The sequence below is a fragment of the Octodon degus genome, unplaced genomic scaffold (assembly GCF_000260255.1).
Source record: "Octodon degus isolate 3935 unplaced genomic scaffold, OctDeg1.0 scaffold00142, whole genome shotgun sequence".
NCBI classification, from domain to species: Eukaryota; Metazoa; Chordata; class Mammalia; order Rodentia; family Octodontidae; genus Octodon; species Octodon degus.
In genome coordinates this window covers 1,949,600-1,954,253 of record NW_004524718.1, presented here as the reverse complement: position 1 = coordinate 1,954,253, position 4,654 = coordinate 1,949,600, and the positions used below count along the sequence as shown (strand labels likewise).

The following is a 4,654-nucleotide window of genomic DNA, read 5'->3' as shown; positions in this document are numbered from 1 at the left end:
TCCAAACAGAGAAACCATAGCCTGGCAATCAAGTAATATGCTAAATACCTAATAATTGCTGGGAAAACTATTTATTTAAATTCATTTATTTTTGAAGGAAGGAAAGGTTTATTTAGCTCACAGTTACTGGAGGTTTCAGTCCATACTCAGCTGGCTCCAAGGCAGCCTGGCACATGGCAGAGAGCAATCTTTCAGGGTGGTGGCAAAGGTCAAGAGTACCAAAGGAGGAATAGCAGCAGCTAACTTGGCTTTCCTCCTTACGATGAAATGAAAATTATCTGCCTCAGGGCAGGTGCAGTATCTACACCCACAATAACCAATCACAAGCTCAAGGCCACCCCAATACTGCATGAGACTTTGGGGGGACAACTATACACAAACCATGTCTTTCTTCCCCTGGACCCCTAAAGACTCATGCACATCCTTTTATTCAAAAAACATTCCAGTCCATCTCTATGAGTTTCCAAGAGTTTCAGAATTGCTGAAAAGTTCAAGTTCCAAGCCTCCAAGTTCCAAGCCAAGGACTGGGGACATGGCTTAGTGGAATAAGTGCTTCCCTGGCAAGTGCAAGGGCCTGAGTTCAATCCCTGGTTCTGGGGAAAAAAAAAAATCCAAGCCAAATCCTACTTGTGAGCCCACTATACAAATGAAAACTTAAACACTTGCAACATTCAAAGGCACAAGATAAACATTATCATTCCAAAAGGTACATACAGCAGAAAGTAACCACTGGGACCAACACAAGAATCCAGCAGGGCAAACATTAAGTCCTGCAGTTCCACCTGGAACATTTGAAGAAATTTGTGTCAAATTGTGGGTTCCATGTGACTCTACCCCTATGGCATTCTTGGTGGTAGTTCCCACAGATTCTCTCTTAGGCTGGCTTTGCTCCCTCCTTGAAGTTTCCCTTAGATGATCCATTTTCCTGGCTTTTCTAAACTTCTAGGGTTTCAAGTGAATAGGCTTTTCATTCACAGCTTCACACACTGACCTCTCATGGGCACACTACCTGGCCTCCCAGGCTTTCTTCTGAAATCTAGGTGGAAGCTTTTTTAACCTCAGAGCTCCTGTGTTCTGCATGTGCCTAAAACCAATGCCATGTGGATGACGTCAAGGTCTGCTGTCACCTGGATCAGTAGCCAGGTTTTCCTCTCTCTTGGCTGTAGAAGTCGAGTGCCTGGATTACTGAGCACTCTGACCCTGATTTAGAGGAATATATTCTCCATGCTGGTGCCATTCTGGAACCTGGTTTGGCCCCTGCCACCATTCTGGGACATGGGGCTCAGTGGCTTTCCCCTCAAGGCAAAGTCCCTGACATGTGCAGTTCTGAAGCTGCAAAGGGTGGAGACTGACCACCTCTTGTGATACCCTCACGCCATCCTTTCCATTCTCTTGTTTCTTTCTGGCAATGGAGATCCTCTCAGCTTTCTCTTTGCATGCCACAGCTTTATTGAAACTTCCTTTCTGGCCAGACTCACAACATTTTAAATCCTCCCTCTGGGTTCCTTGCTCTTGATTCTCAACATAAATCTGGCTAAAAGCCCCCAATAACAGCCATGCCACTTCCCAATATTTGGCTGCTTTGAAATATCTTTTGAAAGACTAATAAGTCTGCCATGCTTAAACTCAGTCTCAGGCAAAATCTCTGGACAGGAGCAAAATGTAGACAACTTTTCTGCCAAATCAAAACACAAGTGATCTGGAGTTCAACAACCAATGCAGTACTTCTTCCCAGCAGAAACCTCACCAGCCTGGTTCTCAGAGGCAGGCTTTCAGTCAGCTTTCTGGCCTTCTGAGCTCTGACAAGAATCTCTCATACATAACAGCTGAAGCTGTTCCAGCTCTTTGCAAGTGGGTAATATCTCCAAACCTTTCCTATCTCTTCCCATAAGCCATTCCCAAAAGCTTCTAATTCACATGGTCAGGTGAGCCACAACAAAGATCCCACTCCTGTGGTACCAAATTCTGTCTCAGTTAGTCTTCTCTCGTTGCTGGGACAAATACCCAACACTCAAATTGAAGGAAGGAAGCATTATTTAGCTCACAGCTACTGGAGGTTTCAGTCCATACTCAGCTGGCTCCAAGGCAGCCAGGCACATTTCAGAGAGCAACCTTTCAGGGTGGTGGCAAAGACCAAGAGCCAACAATTGTAAATAAAATCTGATAAAGTAGGTTTGATAAGCAGTGATTTCAAAAGTGAAGATGTCATGTCTGTGTTATAAACAAGTAGATGGCTCGATAGTCTTATATATGATGTCACAAGTTTAAGAGAATTACACATTAAATGATGATTTTTCTGAGATAAGTTTCTGATACTCCAATCTCAATATTTAATTTTCTTTTTTCTTTTTTCTGAGAATAAAAGGGCAGGGCCCACATGGTATCCAAGGTCTCACTACACGGATTGGACTTATAGAGATTCTCCTGTTTTCAGCCTCCCAAGTGCTGGGATTACAGAGTTGAGCCACTATGCCCAGTATCAATTGCCATCCTAACATGCGTTAAGTGTGTGTGGGAGGGGACAGCATAGCATGCCTGTGTTCCTGCTGTGCACTGAAGTAGCAGGCAATTTAGTCTGCTGAGCTATCTGGCTGACCCTCCTTCAATACTTAATTTTCAAGACCAGAAGAAATCATAAGTTTATTCTTTAAATGAGGCACCACAAAGAGTAATGACAAATATGATATTTTTCAAAGTGTACAGAGAAGGCTTAGTGGACTAAGTGCCTGCTTATGCAAGCAAAGAGACTGGGGTGCCATCCCTGAATCACATGCTGACCCTTGCCCTGCCCCCAGGGCACGCTGAACTGGCAACAATGACCTGGGATGGTGGCATATGCCTGAATTCCAGCTCTGAGGAGGCTGAAAACAGGAAGATCAGTAGAGTCTGAGCTGCATGATGAGACCCGGTACCAAATACAGAAAAAAGAAAAGAAAAGAAAAGAAAAAGTATACTGAGTACAAGAAATTCATAACACAGTGATCAATGTGTATCTGTATGTTAATACTGACAAGTAATTATCTTGAAAGACTGGATATGATTAATGCAGTGAAGTGTAAACCAGAGAAACGTTCAACAATTGACACAGACAGAAATGTTTAGGGCAATGCAAAACCATCTGCTCAGGAAATTGTTTTCCAAACACTGAAATTTATAAGCAATTATCAACAATTTTATCTGACTATACTCATAACTCTCACTTTGTGACATCTTACCTGGCATGAAGTTTCATTTTACAGCATTTGTATACTGGTGTAATCACCAAGTGCCTGTAACTCACACTCTTTCATCTTGTTCATCTGTGCTGAAAATATTTCAACACTATATTCTTAAGAGGGTAATTAGGTTGGAATATAAAGTCAATTTTATTTCTTAAAGTAGTAGAAAGTATGTTCCTGTTCCTACTGAAAAAGTTTCTTGCTTTGAATTGTATTCTTTTACAGAATAATACCAACATAGCCAATTGCTATGCATGCATTTCAAAGGCATACATTTGAAATTAACGGTAAACTATAACATCACTTAAAAGATAAATATATGTATTATATTGATATATGAATATCTATCTATATGTATATCACATAAAGAAGTTAAAATTTATATCAGGCAAACTGATACTTAACTCTTATCAGAATATTTAAACCTGTCTTAGATTTCCTTGAGCTACACCTAGTCTGTGGATCAATGGCAAAATATTTTACCTAGAATTAGTAATGAGATAGTAGATGCAGTTGTTACTATAAAATGGCCAGCACATAACAGGTACTCAAGGAATAATAAAATTATTTATTTGTTTGTTTGTTTATTTATTTATTTTGTGATACCAGGGATTGAACTCAGGACCCTGTGCTTGCCAGGCAAGTGCTTATTCTACTGAGCTGTCTTCCCACCTGCAATGAAATTATTTTTAACACTATATCTTTGAAAATTAAGTGCTTCAAACATTCATTATTATTGATAGTAATACCTGATTTTCTAGATGTCTTAATCTCATTATCTGTACACACTTTCCAAATCAAAAGAAAATAGAGGCCAATTGCTTCAGCGTCTAGAAGCAGGTATTGTGTGTGTTGTCGCAGCACTCAGCCAAGATGCCAGAAGAGACTTTGCAGGCAGGTGCAGACATCTCCATGATTGGCCATTTCGGTGTGGGTTTCTACTCTGCCTACCTGGTTGTTGAGAAAGTGACTGTGATCACCAAGCATAATGATGATGAGCAGTACACCTGGGAGTCCTCAGCAGGAGGGTTCACTGTGAGGACAGACGCGGGTGAAACTACGGGCCAAGGAACAAAGGTTATCTTACATCTGAAAGAAGACTAAACTGAGTATTTGGAAGAAAGAAGAATAAAAGAGATTGTGAAGAAGCATTCACAGTTCATTGGTTATCCCATTACTCTTTTTGTGGAGAAGGAAGGAGATAAAGAAGTGAGTGATGATGAGGCAGAAAAAACGGAGGACAAAGAGGAAGACAAAGAAAAAGTAGAAAAGGAGTCTGATGACAAGCCTGAAATAGAAGATGTTGGTTCTGATGAAGAAGAGGAAAAAAGAAGGATGGTGACAGGAAGAAGAAGAAGAAGAAGAAGAAGAAGAAGAAGAAGAAGAAGAAGAAGAAGAAGAAGAAGAAGAAGAAGAAGAAGAAGAAGAAGAAGAAG

At 40.8% G+C, this 4,654-nt stretch overlaps 1 pseudogene; it reads left to right on the top strand.

The window, feature by feature from the left end:
* The first annotated feature begins 4,091 nt into the window (after positions 1 to 4,091).
* LOC101582921 overlaps positions 4,092 to 4,654 on the top strand; it is a 2,153-nt pseudogene continuing 1,590 nt past the window's right edge.